The sequence below is a fragment of the Arvicanthis niloticus genome, chromosome 10, assembly GCF_011762505.2.
Source record: "Arvicanthis niloticus isolate mArvNil1 chromosome 10, mArvNil1.pat.X, whole genome shotgun sequence".
Classification (NCBI taxonomy): domain Eukaryota; kingdom Metazoa; phylum Chordata; class Mammalia; order Rodentia; family Muridae; genus Arvicanthis; species Arvicanthis niloticus.
In genome coordinates, this window is record NC_047667.1 from 43,984,386 (window position 1) to 44,002,852 (window position 18,467).

Here is an 18,467-nt window from a genome sequence, read left to right on the forward strand (position 1 = left end):
AGCTGGTGAGTCTGGCTCCTGAGTTGTTCTCACAAACAATGCTGCACAGCCCACAGAACAGAATCCTTGGAGATGGGGCCCAGAGCAGCCTGTATTTACAACAGCGACTGAGACATTTTTGTGTGCATGAAGCTTTAAGAACCAAAGGCTCACCAGGTTTCAGGTTTGCAGCTCAGAGGTATCTCATTCTTGCTTCACTAAGTTCTTTGACATTTCTAAGTATCTAGGTTTAGTACATGCACTCATTGCATACATGATTCTTAGTAAAACACTTTAAACACAGATAACAGCTTATTGCATAGTTATCATTTCCAGAGACATAAAGCATATACCTGCACAATGAATCGGCTTGCATTTATCTAACATGCTGACAATAACTACTCAGCAAGTTAGAGCCTCACACCAGGGACACTGACGCAGCCTGTTCTTAACAAGCATGTGTCTTCTTGTCCTCTGTTTATGATTTCCCTCTGAAAGCCATAAGTAATGATGAAACAGGGGTTGTAGACATGGCTCAGTGACAGAGCACTTGTGACGAGTGCAAGCGTGCGCGTACACACACACACACACACACACACACACACACGGGTCAGGTGCAGGTGGAGGATCAACTATATGGCAAACAAAGAAAGCTTGCTTGCCTCAGTAGCTGAGAAGAGATGATCTCAGACATCAGCTAGGTATTCCTCAGACAGTGATCGATAAAGCTTTGTGGTGCATGGGATGACCCAGAGTCTTCAGAGAAGACACCCCATGGATTATTCTCTTGTCTTTGAATGGGGCCAAGAACTTATGGGCTAAAGTGAGATCATGACAGTACAAAGATAAAAGAGTAAATCAATCTTTCTTTGGAACCAGTTGAATACACATGCCTTCAGATCCCTGCAGATAGCTCGGAGCACACTGCTTCCTGTTGACAAGAACTGTGTCTTAACCATCCAGATCTCCACCCGAGTGACGTTCGTGTCATTTGTGCAGCTGGACTGGTTACACCTGTTTCCAGTGTTGGACCATTAGTCATCGGTTCGGAGGTTGCTTATGCAGCTTTCCTGGGCAATTTGTCTTGCATACATCTTATAATAACATAGTAGAAGCCGACAAAGGCAACACATCTATTGTATGTTGTCCATTGAGACTGAAACACATCTATTGTACGTTGTCCGATGAGTCTGAAATCTAAAAACAATTTGAAATGGAGACGAGACTATTCAGTAGGCCTGGGGAGACTGAACATTCACACTAGAGAGACCTTTTTTTTTTTTTTTTTTTTTTTTTTAGCTTTTAAAAAATATTTATTTATTTATTTAATTTATACAAGTACACTGTAACTGTTTTCAGACACACCAGAAGAAGGTATCAGATCCCATTACAGATGGTTGTGAGCCACCATGTGGTTGCTGGGAGTTGAACTCAGGACCTCTGGAGAAGCAGTCAGTGCTCTTAACCACTGAGCCATCCCTCCAGCCCTAAGAGATTATTCTTAAGGAATGAGCTGAGTGCATTTTTTAGAGAAAAAAAAAAAAAAAGACAGAGGTAGGGCCAGAGGGAAAGAAGCAAAGGAGGAAGGGACGGAAGGAAGGTGTATGGAGAGATGGGAAAAGGGAGGTCAGTAGTAGACCAGGAGCAGTCAGGATGAACTACCAAGGCGTAAGTCCTGGGTGTCGACTGTGGGTTTAGGAGAGGGGGTGAAGGAAAAGAGGGGCAGGGGTGGGGAAATGAGAGATGGTGAAAGGAGGATGTGAACAGAAAAGAAAAAAACAAAGGAAGAAAGAAAAGGGAAGAGGAGATGAAGAAGTGATGGGACTGTGGGATGGCTTAGTGGGTAATGTGCTTGTCTCACAAGTGTGAAGATCTGAGTTCGAATCCTCAGAGACCCACAAACTGGGTACAGAAGACACTTGAGCTGTGGGGGAGGTAGACTGGAAGCTTTTGGGCCAACGAGGCTGGACTATACCATGAACAACCAAAGAGAACCTCTCTCAAACAAGCTGGAAAGTGAAGGGTTATACTTGAGGTTGCCCTTTGACCTCTTTGTGAACACTATGGAGCATATAAAACTGACCCCCCAACACATTTATACACACAAACAAAAGAATGGATAGAAAGTAGGACCATAGGGGAGAGAGAAATGAAGGGAAACAGGGTGACAGACAGGCTGAAGACAACACAAGATGCCCAGGCATAACTTCAGGTAAACAGTATTTTCTTAGGGTAGACATGTCTCATGGGATGCCTGACACAACTTTTACTACATAACCATTTGCCATTCCCTCAAGATTCTAATTTAAGTGAAGGTCAAGTGTTCTACTTGGCAGCCATTCTTGAATAGTGACTGTTAATTTCAGTTAGAGAGAGAACTCTTTTGGAAAACAGATGTCTTGAGGAAACCAGGCCAGGGCTTCACCAGCAAAGCACTTGATAATTATGCTGTACAGTGTGTCAGGCTCATACATCTGAACAATATTAATAAACTAGCTATGGGAAGGGAGCAGGGTTACTCTGCTTCGAAAACTATCCGTTTTATTGATCTACTTGGTAGCAGTTAGAATACACTAAAATTGGATAATGCTGATTCTGGAACTCGGGGACATGGCAGCACCATCTGTTGGTCATTCATTCCCTATCCCCAGCTTGTTCTCTCTCTCTCTCTCTCTCTCTCTCTCTCTCTCTCTCTCTCTCTCTCTCTCCCTCTCCCCCCCCTCTCTCTGTACAAAGGCTTGATATTACGTATGCCTCACTACCATCTGTCTTAGTAGTCAAAAAAAAAAAAAAAAAAAAAAAACCTTACATGAGTGGCTCCCCTGAACCACCCAGTTTCTGCCTAGTAACCATCTAGATTTAAAGAAATAAGAGACCATGCCAAAGAGAAAACATATCCCGAAAAGAAAACAGACTTAACACATCCTTAATGCTGTGATTCACCATAACCTATCTGATTCCAGTTTGTCCAAAGTGGTAATAACCTAGTTCAAAAACCAGGCACAGAGGGCTAGGACCATGGCTCACTCAGTGGGTAAGGGAGCTTGCTGTCAAACCTGCTAACCTGAGTTCAGTCATCAGAACCCACATCATAGAAGGAAAGAAATATATCCTAATCTCCATATGTATGCCATGCCACACACATAGCACTATACAAACACATATAGACACAGATTGAGGAGGGGCAGACATGGCATAAAGGAAAAATAAAGTAAAAAAGTATACAAATAAAAAGTCCCGAAGAGCCAAAACAACACGAGGCCAAGAGAAGATAAAACAAAAGCGGGGGAAAGACTATAAATGTAACTAAGTGGTGGACACCACACACATGCAACATACGTGCACACACACATACACATGAACACATGTACAAGCACACGGATGCACACATGTTCATCATACACATTTATACACACATTAACACACACATGCACACACATACATGCATTCATTCATACATACTCATATAGCCATTCACACATGAGCATGCACACATACATGTACACACACACACACGTGCACACGCAGGCATGCTGGGGGCAGAAGGAAGCAGCTCTAACCCATGCTTGTGGTAGAAGGAAAAGAGAAACAAGGAGACAAGGAGGAAACAGGTAGGAGGATGCAGAGGGTGTGGACAGGCCGATATGTGGAATGTGGTCAGATGAAAGTACCTTTAACTTAACCACTCTAGAGAAGGAAACCAAGGCTCGTCAACAGACAGAGCAGATCTTGGCACCATTTAGACAAGTGATTTCTAAGAATGAGAGCTCACTACAGGTACGATGGGCTGTCACGGGGGCTGCTGGCCCACATGGAGAACTCGTGTTTAGGGGATTATAGGCCTAGATGTGGTATGTTTTACTCCCGAAGTGCTAGCTGAGACCCTATCACTTTTATTAATTGTTATATCTTCAGTGTTTGACCCACTTAGCAAATCTACAGGACTGGCTTTTTGAAGGAGAGGGCACTATTGGCCTACCATCCAAGAGGGCAATAGTTAGGGCAATAAAAATATACATGTGGATATCATTAGCATACTGGTGATAAAGCAGATGGGAAGGGAGCTGATTTCAAGTGAAAGACAAGGAGACAAAGCTATTATATTGGGCCCTTGTTCCTCTCATCACATTCGCCTCTGAGGCCATGCCTTCCCATGCCCCACCCTGGACCTTATGAATCTAAATAGTAGAGGCTGGGGAGACCCCAAGAAACTGTACACAAATTCCCCAAGTGGGATTCTATTCTCAAAGTTAATATCCACTGAAACAGGGATTTGTGTCAGGCAAAGATGGAGATGTGAACAAGGCAAGCACGTGGTTGGTGCCATTGGCTGGTGGCTGACGCTGGTCAGAGCCAGCACCTGAATCAGTCAATGTTTCCTGGAACACAGAATGCAAGAACAATGATGTTCTTGAAGCCAGTGTGATTCCCCAAACAACAAAAGTGAATTAAAGAACTCTGGTAGCATGAGTCACAGCCTTGGTTCTCGTCCCTGATTGGGACTTTCATCAATGACCTGGAGTCACTCCTGGGTCCATGGATTGTAGCTTGTGAATAGGTATGCCACTGTGGGTTATTCTAGGATTTCTTGGTAGTGCATCTTCTCTGATTAACTGCAGTAGAATGGAGGTAGGAGTTTAGAATTCATGGCTGGCTCAGAAGGGATGTGCACGCAGAAGTTGTGTGAGGTAAAAGACTATGACTCAGTTAACAGAGAGTGGTAAATTGTCAGTAGGCATCCCATGCCTGGCTTAGCCTTTGTCTGCAAGGAGCAAGAAATGTCTCTGTTCATTGCTGCAGTTAGGGTGAGGATGTAAGCCAGAATCCAAATGCCCTGGGAGATAAGAGGATATCAGGAAGTTATGGGCCCCTTATCCTAACCTTGCCTGTCCAAACATCGAACACAGAATCTGACAGATGTGAGAGCTGTCCAGAAGGTCTAGGGTACAGCCTCAGGGGTAGCAAGAGGAATTAGGAGGCCAGCCTGCAGTTTCACTAAAGAGAGAAGCTGGGTACCAACTAAAGGAAACCCCACCCCTACCCCAGTCCAAGAGGAGCAACTGGCCTGACCTAGACGGAGAAGCAAGGAGTGAAGTTGAACCAGTTATAACTTCATTTATAATGCACCCAGATGTGCTTTTCGGTAAACCCTGTGCAGTGCTCTGAGTTTTTAATTCACGGCTACGTTGTAAGGGACCTTTCATAACATGTAGCTATTCTGCTTACACAATTTCATCTTTCCATCAGGATTAATTTGAAAGTGACTTTTACAGGACCTGGTACTAACTTGTAAGAATGGTGCAATTTCTTGTCACTGTACAACGGTGTAGGAAAGTCACCGAGGGATGGCTATGAAGGCCACAAAGTTGCCAGAATTTTCTTTCTTTGATGAAGAGTTTCCCTATGTATTATAGGTTGGCTTCCAATTCTTAGTAATCCTCCCAGCGTGGCCTTTGTAGTGTTGAGATTATAGACATAAGCCCATATGCTCAGCTGTGCCATAAATGTATCTGGGAGTCATTTTGGAATATTACTGTTCATGACTTAATTCAGCTATGACCAACTGGTGCTTCATGTGACCATACATGGCTAGGATAGCAAGCTTGTATCCTTCCTCTTTCCCCTCCCAAGGGAGCAAGTATAAATTATAACTGAAGTGTGTGATTCTACTTCCCTCTAGGAGGGAGGGGTAAACCTGGGGTGGGGGGAAGTGTCAACATTTGCATTTACAATAGCTATTTTCTACACTGTGGGTCAGCAACTGAAAGTTGTTTTGCCTTCACAGGAAGAGAGAGAGAGAGAGAGAGAGAGAGAGAGAGAGAGAGAGAGAGAGAGAGAGAGAGACAGAGAGAGAGACAGAGACAGAGACAGAGACAAAGAGAGACAGAGAGAGACAGAGAGAGACAGAGAGAGACAGAGAGAGACAGAGAGAGACAGAGAGAGAGACAGAGAGAGAGAGAGGCAGAGAGACTGAGAGAGACAGAGAAAGGGGGCTATGTACACAGTTGTAAATGTGTGGAGCTCTTTGTAAATGTTTCCGAGATGACAGAGATGTAAAGCTGTCCCCCTCCAGACAAGCAGGTTAACAGCTTAAATGTCCGTGAAAGCTACTTTCCATAAAACACAGTCCCTAGGCAGGTGGGATGAGAGAAACTGCTTGTAATGGGATATATTAACCATCTTCGGAGACAAGATCCAAACAAGTTAAGAGCAACAGTAAAGTGGATGCAACTGTGGTGGTAGCTGGGCTTCACGTCTGTGTGCATGCTGGTAGCCAAGAGATTTACCCAGCTCCTGTGTGGGCGCATCTGTCCCGCCTTTAAATCCGATTTCTCACCATCTGCTCCTTTACTCCAGCCTTGGCTGTAGATAAAAATCAATGCACAGCAATGCATTGTGTTGCCAGGCAGCAATCTGTGCTCCTCCAAAAGTCAATTCTGAGATGAAAGTCTGGGGGCTTCATTAGTTTTCCTGACAATAGAAATTGTGGGAGAGTCAAAGTGATTTTAGAAACTGAATTTCCAACTGCCTTTGGTAAAAATGGAGAACATAATTGTCTGGGTTTTTTTGTTTTGTTTTGTTTTTTTAAATCCTGTAAGAAACACTGAAATGAGTTGGGAGGATTTAACGTTCAGAAAAGGATTTCCCTTGCCCTGAAGAACAGTGAGGACCTTGTGAGATCCCCATCCCCATTGCTACAGTGAACAAGTCAAGGAGAAACCAAGGACCAGCTGCAGGGCCCCCGGATCTTGATACGTCCGAGTTTGCATTTGGCATGGGGGTGGGGGTGAAGGATAGAGGAGTCAGGCATGACTTGAAGACTGGTATCTAGGAAATAAGCTTGCGGCTCTGAGAATGTGGCAGAAGAACCAACCATCTGGCAGCTGTGGGGAGGGATCAGCTGACCTCTGACCTCCAGCCGTGGCTTAACAGCTATATAATATTTATAACACACCCTTCCTGGGGGAAGCCTGGTATACTACACGTCTTTGAATGGATTCAGCTAGTTCTTTTCAGTCTCATGGGTAAACAAAGTAAAGAGAAAAAAAAATTAAAAAAAAAATCATGTTTAAAGGGGTCACCACCATGGCAAAAAAGAAAACAACACCTAGTCTGCTAGGCAACAACAGGGGAAGCAGTTCTCAGTCCAGACAGCAGCAGAAGTGGGCAGAATCCATTCCCAGGGTGCTCGGTGATCACTGTGAGTCATTGTTCATTCACAGCTCCCTCCCCATTGTGGGGAGGGACTTGCCTGTTTGGGGCCCTGTGGTGAGCCAGCAAGCTCTTCGCCTTGCAGCTGGGGCCTGAGGTTGTATAAGGATGATTAGTTAAATAAGTAAATGCCCTGAGGGTGATGGGGACATCAGGCTTCTAGTTGTCTGGAGGAAATTACAAAACAGAAAGGGATCGAAGAGCCAGTGAGAACTCAGAGCTTTGAGTAGACATAGATATTGGAAAGTATATACATGTGGGTATACACACATATACATACACAGGCACAAATTCATATATAGATATATACATATATAGATACATATGTAGATGGGTATACACACACACACACACACACACATATATAGTTAGGTATACACATTTATTTCCTGGTTCTCTGGGCTGAGAAGGTTAGAAGCAAAGATATCCTGATATAAGCAAGCATGCCTAGATAGAGTCCAGCTACTAAATACTATTCTCCATTTAAATAGTTGGCTTTAGGGGGTGAAGTGTTCGAAATAAACTATGGGACAAGGACAGGGACAATTATGCTATGAACTAAGGAGATGTTCAAAGCATGCTGGGGATATAGCAAAAGCACCCAGAAGTTAGCTGCCTTAAAGGCCTTCTTACAGGTTGAGGCTGATCTGGGACTCCTGGGCTCAGGAGAACCCCAGACCTCAGCTTCCTGAGTAGCTGGAACTATGGGTATGGGTTACCATAGCCAGCAATAGTTACTGGTTTGAATGCTTGAGTACAGTAGGAATCTATGGGTCTGTACTAATGAAGAGGAAAGGAACAGGGTTGGTTCCATGAACAAAGTGCCTGAAGACAAGGTAGGCGTGAAGGCATTCGTCTGTATTCCATGGTTTGTGAGTCAGAGGCACATGGATCTGTGGGGCAACCCACCGCTCGGCTAGTTCCAGGCCCATGTTAGGTCTATAGCTCAAAACAAAAACAACAAGAAAATGAAAACAAACAACCCCCCCCAAAAGAAAACAAAAAAATAAAAGCAACAAACAAAATACCTGGAAAAACTCAGGCAGATGATGTCTGAGGAACCACACCGGAGGTTGTCTTTTGGTTTCCACATACAGGCACACACATGAGCCCTTTTACACAAAAACAAAATTAAATGAGCAAATAGAGAAAAGAAGAAACCTTTGTCTTCCAATGGAAGCTTTAAGGTATCTCATGACCAAATGCTTAGGAGTCGCTCAGTGAAAATCTCAGTCAAATACCGACTTTACCCAGTAGACAAATTGGTATCGTTTGCCTCCTGGCACAATCTAATAAGAGCAAAATTTTACCTCAGAGATTCTTGCTCTGAGTGCATAAATCACTCGGGAAATCATATGAGAAACTACAAAAGGACATGTGTGCATCAGAAAATGTCAAGGTTAGAGGAGAAAAAATGGAGGCACTGTTCCACACTGAAGACTAAAAACTATTGAAAGAACTTGAAACTGCACAAGGTATAATTGGTACTATATGGCAAATATTGTTGAATTATATGGTGAATTGTATTGGCAGCCAGTGTTGTTCATAGATACTGTTCATTGATGGGTTTGTTATGTGAGCTAGCATCTTTGTTTACAAGAAACACCCATTGTAAGATTAAACAGGGAGGAGGTATCCTGTCCACAACACTTTTTTTTTTTTTTTTTTTTTTTTTTTTGTAAATGGTTCAGGGAAAAAAAGCAGCTTTGGTATATGTATGTCTAGAGAATAAAGCAGATGTAATCAATTAATGTTCTGGGTAATTACCAGTATGTGGGGTACTTGAGGGTAGCAGTGGAAGGTACTTAGAGTGTCAAGTACTATTCATACAAATGTTCTATATATTTTAGATTTCAAAGTGAAAAGCCAGAAGAAAGTTTCTACTGTAGGTCTCTGCCACAGAGTAACAATGACTCAGACTGAGCAGGTTGGTTTCAACCAAGTCCAGTGTTTGTGGAATGACGTGTCATTACAGTGCCACACGCCCCTACAGGGACCCAAGAAAGGTTGCCATGGAAATAGAGTAGGGCAGAAGCGGGGATGGGCATGTCAGAGAAACCACACACAGAGCTGCTTCAGGAATGAAACGAGCCAGAGGGTATAGGGAGGAGTGTGTTTGGAGAGGCCCCTGGTCAGACTGGGCAGGACTGGTGTGTGTGATCACAGAACTTACAAGATGTCTGCCTTTGATTTCCTTTCGGTGAGATGCAGGCTGGCCTCTTTCTCACCTCCACACACTTGTTCCCTGACAGCAGGGAGGTTTGTGAGTCTGCAGCACCATCAGGGGCTTCTGAAAGTTAGCGTCCCTCTGCTCTCTGACTTGATAAGCTCACCCCCTGCAGACAGAAGAGTCCTTCTTGCCTTTGTTTACCATTGCAGACCTTCTATGTTTAGTGTGTGTATCTTGTATATGTGCCCGTGTGTGTTTGTGCATGCTCGTATATTGTGTACATGCATGTATGGAGGCCAGAGGTCAGAGTTGGCCAGCTTCTTCAGTCTCTCCATTTGATCAGCAAGCTTTAGGGTGCCACCTATCTCTGCCTCTCTGACACTGAGATCACAGTCTTGTGTTGCATTCAGTTTTATTTGTGGTGCTGAGAAGCCAAACTTCTTATGCTTGCTCATCAAGTACTTAACCAGCTGAGCCATCTCCCCAGACCCACACATGTGGCTCTTTATGGACTTGTCAGCCTGTCTGTATATTCTCCTGGCTTGTCGTCTCCTAGGCAATGCTGCTTCCCGCATCTCTGGCTTCAGTGGGGACTTAATCATTACTAAAGTTATCAAATGGACCTAGCAAGTCCCTCAGATCACGGTTCTTCCTCTCCTTTCCTTCTTTCTGAGGCTAAAGGCTTTACCTAATAAAAATATTTTTTCAGGCTTTTCATTTTCAAATGGGAGGAATTCAAATTTTGGGAGGGTGGGGGGAGAAAAAGATTTTCACCTCTACCTTGGAGCCACCATTGCAGCTGGAGGGAGAGATGGTTAGCATGCCTAGCAGGTAAGAGACAGGATCTGCCATGCCAGCAACTTGAGTCCCTGGCTGATTAATGATTCGGTGACTAATGCACACCGAAAGCTGCGAACCATTCTTTGGAGTTATGTTTGGCAAGGCTCCATAATAGCCACCGCAGATTGTAACAGCCAACCAGAATGACACTAACCACCAATCAGGGACTGGGAGTGTCTTACATCAAAACAGGGTATTTATTTACACAAGGCTAACCACCTTCTCCGTCCTATTATAATGATTATCAAGCCCCAGTACTCAGATAAGCAGCTTTCATTCTGGCACCACAAACATCCAGTATATATCACAAGCTGGGTAGCTAGGCCCATCTGGGTAGCTAGGCACCACCTGGCCCATCTGTGGCAAGAGACAGCATTGGGGGCATAGAAGGCAGCTGTACCTCTGGATATGCAGCAGCCGTCCTTAGCCCTCAACTGTGGTGGTGGCTCCGATTACAGAGCTAAATACCACTTAGCCTTCCACATAGTAATTGCAATTGGCATTTAAAAAGCATCTTCCCCAAGCCCACTTATGTTTAGCATATATGTCATGTATTAAGACTGCTGTCTTCCTTCAAACAAGGGATCACGAATCTGCTGAAGTGTGTAGAGGGGTTTCCAAGTAGGAAGGTCCCTTCTTATAGTTAACAGGCACTCTTAAAGCTCTCTTGCCTCAGCCAGTTTTCACCATTTGCTTTGTACCACCTGTTGTTTTGCCCCGAGGGAGCCAACCTCCTCACCTCCTAGGTAAGGTGGCAGCTGTCTGGAGACTTTTCAGCACCAAGTTATTTTAAGGCATGTGAAAAGTGGGTGAAAACTAATGCTAGTGAGAAAGTATGTTTTTTAAAAATACTTAAAAATAAATCAGAATAGTCGTTCATCCCAGAGGAGCAGCTAGCACCTCCCGGGACAGGGGATGGGAGGTGGGAGGTGGGGGGCGGGGGAAGAAATGTTGACAAGTTTTATCTTGAAAACTGTCATAGAGCATCCTCACTGAAACCAATATGACTCTGCCGTTCGATGGAGTGGCATTTGGCCAATGGCAGAACAGCAAAAGGATTGCTGGGTCCCAGGGACTCCACACAACAAAGGAGCTCACTGGCATATGTTATATCATTTCCAACTGTGTCCTTGGTAATAAATACCAGCTTGATTCCATGGCCTGCTGAGAAGGCCTTAAAACAAAACACATTTTACACACACACACACACACACACACACACACACAGAGAGAGAGAGAGAGAGAGAGAGAGAGAGAGAGAGAGAGAGAGACAGAGAGAGACAGAGAGAGACAGAGAGAGTGCGAGCACACATTCCTGTATTAGACAACTGTATACCAGCGCTGCTTCATGGGGTAAGCCAAAATAAACGGACACACTGGCAGCTGGTGGGCTTTATCAGAAGGGGCCCTTCACACCCAGCTTCTATGTTGACCATAGGGTGAGGGTGGAGCAAGGCCCAGAAAATGTAGGGCAGCTGGTCTTAGAGTATGATTCTCACGCTCCTAAATTTAGTCCATCAAGTCATGACATCTCTTCTGTTTGGGGCTTATGGTTTTAAAGATGACTGCTCATGCACTAACCCATGTGATAAACAATCTGAAAATTCTCGTGGAAAGAGCTGGGAAACCAAAGGCAGCAACCAGCACATGGCCGTTTTGAGTTTTCACCAGCCGTACACCTTGGCACCCAGTCAAGACGCCACCTGACCTTTAAGTTAACCAAGCTCGTAGATGCTTCTTCTCAGGCCTCAGACGTGGGGAAACAAAACAAAACAAAACAAACAAACAAAAAACGCCGTGGCATTTTTAGAGATACAGAATCTCATCAGAGAAGCTGAAGGGTGAAGAAAACAGAGATGTCACCTGTTTTTAAATAGGCGTGTTTCATGTTAGAGACTTGCTTAGTCGTCGTCGAGAAAGCCTGGAGAACAGCACACAGGTGTTAAGCCCCGTTTCTTTTCTATTTAGATGTGGCGAGTGCAGACATAGAAGAGGTCAGACAACAGAATTTGGCCCAGATGTCAAATCTAGCCCCACACTTGTTTTTGTTCAGCTCATGGGTCTAAAGATGCATTATTTTTAAATGGTTAGAGAAAGAAAATCAAAAGAAGAACAGTCTTTTGTGGCACATGGTAATTACATGACATTCAGGCATCTTTTTGTCTATATGTGTATGCGGATGTGGCTGCACATATATGCAAATGTGGCTGCACATATATGCAAATGGGCAGCTGTGCATAGACATGTGGATAGAGTTACACATGCTGGGCTGAGTATGTTCATGTAGAGGTCAGAGGGTAACTCAGGTGCTATTCCTCGGGAGTCACCAAGATTGCTTTTTGAGACAAGCTCTCCTGCTGCCCTGAACCCTATCAGGTCAGCCACTGAGCCCCAGGGATCCACCTGTGTCCACCTTCCAATTGCTGAGATTACAAACAGGCACTACATGTCCAGTTTTATTCTGGGGATCAAAATCAGATCCTCTTGCTTGCAAGGAAAGCACTTTACCAACTAAGCTATCTCCCCAGTCCCCCACCCCCATACAATCTCAACACGCTTAAGTAAGATTTAACTGAAATGCAGCCATGCTCACTGATTTGTTTATTGTTGATGGCCAGTCTCATGCTACAGTGGGCAGCAGAGCTGAGAGGTTGTGACAGAGACTATGTGGGCCCCCAAATCCAAAATGATCACTGGGCCTCTACAGAAGGCTACTAATGGGGTTCATGTGGGAGGCTCAGAGTCAGTTGAAGAACCAGAAGAATTCCGAGAAGGGAGAGATTACTTTGGGTGGAAATAAAGCTTTGAGTGTGTCCAAGCAGAGCTGAATGGCTAACATTGGATATCATGGTCCGTGAACAAGATCAGCAGATTTGGCTGTACTGCCGCGTTCTTGTCAGTTTGTTGTATTTCAGTTTTCTCAGCTGTTAAGTGGGAATAAGCCCTACTTCCCAGGGCTCGGGGTAGGACACGGCACACGATAAGTTACCCTGGAACAAACAGCTGTGACTTCACACATGTCAGCTGTGAGCAACAATGACTCTTACTCATGGTCACATTTGGCCATGTATTGATACAACCAAGTCAGCGATTCATCCAAAACTCAAGTCTCCCAGAGGTCATAAATGAAAAAATTTAAAAGAGATAAATTTAAGCAATTGTATTTTCTATGAAGTTTCAAAAATTATGGCAAAGGATAATGGCAATAGAAGATATCCCGGTGTGTTCTGTGAGATAAAATAAAAATAAAAAATTGCCAGGTGGCTACGGTTACTTGCATGTATAATCCTAACATCCAGGAGCTGAGGCAGGATGATTGCCACATCCAGGAGCTGAGGCAGGATGATTGCCAAGAGCGGGAAGTCAGCTCGGTCACACGGAAAGTTTCACATCATTCCAGGCTATGGAGTGACACCTAGTCTCAAAAATTTAAAAGCAAAACTAAATAAGTAAAACCACATTATTAAATATTTTTCCTAGTGTATTATAGCCTAATAAGGAAAGAGGGAGTGAAGGAAGGACAAAGAATGGAAGGAGGAAGAAAAGAAAAACTGGTATGTTAGTATAGTTTTTTTTATTATGGTCACTCTGGGTTTACAGAAACAGAAATTCTGTTTGGTCAGTGCATCTGAAAGTCTTCATGAGAACCTTGTGAAAGCTATTGACCCTTTGATAAATGTACCATATACACTCACTCACACACACACACACATACACACATACATGTGCACACTTATACACACATAAGTACATGCACATACTTGTGCACACACACATATGTACCCGAGCATGCGCGTGTGCACACACACGCACGCGCGCACACACACACACATTTACTTTTGCATATACTCTCAGAGCTTAATGGATCCCTTGAAGCCCATCCATGGTTTTCCAGTTAAGGAAGCCTGCCGTACTTGCTCACACAAACTTATACAACCCCTGAGATAATGATACATGGACCAGAAGGCCAAATTACTAATTTATGAGGAAGAAATAACATCAAGTAGATTAAAAACCTTCACTCTGGCCGATCAGTTCATTATCTCGCTGTATAAAAGCTTCACAGACAAAGCACAATTAAAAGGGAGTGTGGAACCATAGCAAAGACAGTTTGAAATGGTCTTAATGGCTCTGGTCGCCAAGCTACGGTAGTCTGCCCCATCTGCTTCTGCTGGAAACGTAGCCCCTCCAGGGATGGTAGAGAAGCTGGCCTGGACCTCCTTCCATGGGCAGTTCTTGACATGTACACTTGCTACTTGCAGAAGCAGCAAAGGCTAGATTCTTCAGTTACTGTTCTCGCCAAAGATGGGGCAAGGGAGGGGGTAATACGAGCACTAGAGGCCACATTGAGACAAGCTAATGTCCTTATTCCCTGTCAGGAAATATACCCAATGTCAGGAGGTGACCCAGGTTCCCTTCACAGCACTGACACTGAGCAGCTCACAACTCCCAGTAACTCCAGCACCAGAAGATCCAATACACTCTTCTGCCTCCTCAGGTACTGGTGTGGCAAACCTTCACATAGACAAGATTCACATACGCGCGTTCAAACGTCAAATACCTCTGTAAACAAACACACAAATAAGTGGCCCAAAGCAGGGACTCCTTGCATCTAGTTTTGGGTTATGTGGTCCCAGGTATGCTGGCTTGACACAAGCTAAAGTAATCTGAGAGGGGACAGCCTCAATTAAGAAAGTGCTTCCAAAACTCCATGGAATCTACAATCAGGGAGCCTGTACAGTTTGGACCTGGGTCCTCTGCATCTATGTTATGGCGGAATAGCTCGGTGTTCTTGTGGGACTCTTCACAGTGGAGTCGGGGCTGTCTCTGACTCTTGCCTGCCTTTGGGACCCTGTTCCTCATGTTGGGTGGCCTTGCCCAGCCTTGCTGTGAGATCACGTGCCTGGACTTACTGTATCTTGTTATGTCATGTTTGGTTGATGCCCCTGGGAGACCTGCTCTTTTCTGAGGGGAAGTGAAGGGGCCATGGATCCAAGAGAGAGACTGGGGGGAGGGAGAGAGACTGTGGGGAGGGGAGAGAGACTGTGGGGAGGGGAAACTAGTTGAGATATAATAAATAAGAGAAGAATGAATAAGGGGGGGGGAGGGAAATGCCTTCATAGGATCAGGCTGCCGGCAAGCCTGTGGGGCATTTTCCTAACTAGTGATTGATAGGGGAGGACCCAGCTCATCGTGGGTCAAGCCATCCTTGAGTTGGTAGTCCTGGGCTCTATAAGAAAGCAGGCTGACCAAGTCAGGAGGGGAGCAAGCCAGTAACCAGCACCTCTCCATGGCCTCTGCATCAGCTCCTGCCTCCAGGTTCCTGCCCTGACTTCCTTTGATGACAGACTGTGATGTGGAAGTGTCAGCCAAATAAACCCTTTCCTCCCCAAGCTGCTTTGGTCATGGGGTTTTGACACAGCAATAGAAATCGTAACTAGGTCATGAGGGAAGAGAACAAAAGCCATGAAACAGGACAAAGTCAGGGCAGGATTGGTGGAGGAGGGTATGCCTGACCCTAACATATCTACAGTGGGAGCTTTTGTTACAGAACAGAAGAACATACTGCAATACACCCAGTGCTTCTAAAAACCAGTGATAAGACATTACAACCAGAGAGCAGATGATTTTAGCTTGGGCTCATGAACCATTTCTCTTTTAGCCCCTTTATCTGCAAAATTACAACAGTTTGCTAGACTAGACTGCAATTTCAGTGGGAGAGTCCAACTGTACTGCTTTCAAGGTGTCTTGTTACGTAGAGAACAGTTGAAAGTTCAGGTACCATGTCTGGGGACATAGACCTGTGTTTAAGTCACCTGCTATGCATTAGGGAATGGAGTTTGGATCTCCAGAAGTCATGTAAATGCTGAGTGGGTTGGCACCCCACCTGTAATCCCAACACTCTTGATGACCGGACAGGGAAGCTCTGGAGCAAGCATCTGGGTTCAACTGAGAAACCCTGTATCAATGAATTAGATGGAGAACCATTGAAGAAGACTTCTAACATCAACCTCAGGTCTTTACATGCATGCACAGACATGTGCATATGTTCATGCATCCACACACACGTGAACATACATGCACACACACACACAGAGAGAGAGAGAGAGAGAGAGAGAGAGAGAGAGAGAGAAAATACTAGTCTAATCACTTCCATAGTTGCTGTAGTTATGGTGAAGATGAGAAAGATTTTCTTAATTCAGGGCTTAAAACTTTTTAATGGTTCATGCAATTAGATTCAAATGCAGTCACTAGTGTTGAATGCCCATTTGCTCAGGGCGGGGAATGGGGCAATAGGACCGACAGACTACAGAATGGAATGCAGAAGTGAGCAAGGCACCATCTTTTCCATCTATGAAATACTGACTGAAGGCAGTGAGACAGTCATGCCCTGCTCCTCTCCCCACCTCCAAGGTCAAGATGTCATCCCTCATGTTTAAGGACTGGGATACTTGCTATGTAGAAGGACATATTCTCACAAATGTTCATATTGCAAAAATGAGAATTGTCCGTTTGTTTGTGAGACCCGAAATAGGAAGGCCTAAGCTGCAGTGGGAGGATGTAGACACCAAAGACATCCAGGAAACTCCACATGTTTAAATATATCCGTCCCTGTCATTTGGCCCAGGAGGAAACAGCAATGTCAAGAATGAAGTGCTAATGTTGCTAGCAGCGTTCTGGAAGAGGCACTGGAGACAGCGTTGGGGGGTATCTGTGGCAGGCTGTGTGACCCAACAGCTGAGTATTCTCAGAAGCCTGGTCCATGAGCCTTTTGAGAACAAGGCAGATGGGACCCCAGGGGAATTTTCTAAATTCTTTTTGCTTCAGCCAAAATTCCAAGATGGAGCAATGGGAAGGGTGACAGGACCAAATGGAAGGGAAGATGAGGGGTGAGGGGAGAACCCCAGAGATTGCTATTTTGGAAGACTGGTTGAACTGGGGACAGTGTCGGGGAGGAGGGGGGAGACAAAACTATGTCTGGATGTTCAATGCAAAAAGAGTTTTCTTTTCTGATTATGATTAGTCCTGGGTCCTCAGGATTTAACTTTTACTGAGTGCTGAGTTCCTAAACACTGCACTTCCAAATGTGGTTCTATAAGGAAGGAACAGTCCTGTGAGGACGGTGTCACTATCTCTATAATCCCACACAAGCAATGACACAGAAGCTTGAAGGGTGCCTGGTGTTGGGGGATGATCAGTGCAGTTTTGGAGAGAATCAATTTCAGGTGCCATGATTTGTAAATGGGACTCTCCAAGCATATACTAGAGGCAGGCACAGTGCGACATATCTGCAGTCTCAGCTTCTCAGAAGTTTGAGGCCAGCCTGGGAAACTTTGTGAGACCTAATCTTAAAATCAATCATCAATCAATTAGAAATTGATCCTGGAGGACTGGGAGCAATGAGAGGAAGAAAGGATACAGGACATATAGATCTTTTGTTCTACAGAGACTGTCATGTCATTTGAATTATGATCATATGACTATATAATAGTTTGATAAATAAAAAATGTAAAATTAAAAGACTAAAAGTTGAGGAAAAAGAAATTTGAGGCTAACATAGCAATTTTAGCTGGACAATTTTAGCATGCCTTTAATCCCAGCACTCAGGAAGGAGAGGAAGCTGGTATGTGAGTTCCAGGCAGTTTGGACTGCAAAGCCAGGGCTATACAGAGAAACCCTGTCTCATAACAGCCAATCAGAAGCAAGCTTAAATACTCTTGTTAGGTCGCATCATGGACTCTGCACTTGTAAAAAGTCTTTAGAAGGCACTAGGAAAGATTCACACCCCTGGAGTAATCCAGGAAACATTTGCCCCGTGGAGAGAACAGAGTAGACATTTCAATAGAAATGTGCAGGAATGATTCTCCGTCCCATCCTTCCGGGAACCACTGGCTCAAGCGTTTTAGTAAGAGTCCAGGGCAGATAAGGCACTGCACAGAACATAATTATGCATTACTTGGTTTCTTTTATGGTTCTCAAACCAAGTGGCGTTATTAAATGCTTTATGTTTAATCTGTATCTACTACAAGCAGAGACCGAGTCTGACTGCCTGGGAGGAGAACCATACTTCTATAGTTCCAACTCTCCCAGGTCCCTGGTCAACCAGGAAAATGACAAATGAATTGGAAGAAGGGTGCCTTATGGACCAGAGAACATTAAGGCTTAAGAGATGTTTTTCCCCCCTTTAAAGATTTATTTACTTTATATATATGAGTACACTGGCGCTGTCTTCAGACACACCAGAAGAGGGCATCAGATCCCATTA

The 18,467-nt window shown here is 44.5% G+C and overlaps 1 long non-coding RNA gene across 1 annotated transcript in view; it reads right to left on the reverse strand.

The window, feature by feature from the left end:
* Positions 1-827: 827 nt before the first annotated feature.
* Positions 828-18,467, reverse strand: part of LOC143443703 (uncharacterized) — a 57,939-nt gene continuing 40,299 nt past the window's right edge. Inside the window, exon 4 of the long non-coding RNA XR_013112891.1 lies at positions 828-1,176. This is a non-coding gene — a long non-coding RNA (uncharacterized LOC143443703). The remainder of the gene's footprint in view (positions 1,177-18,467) is intronic.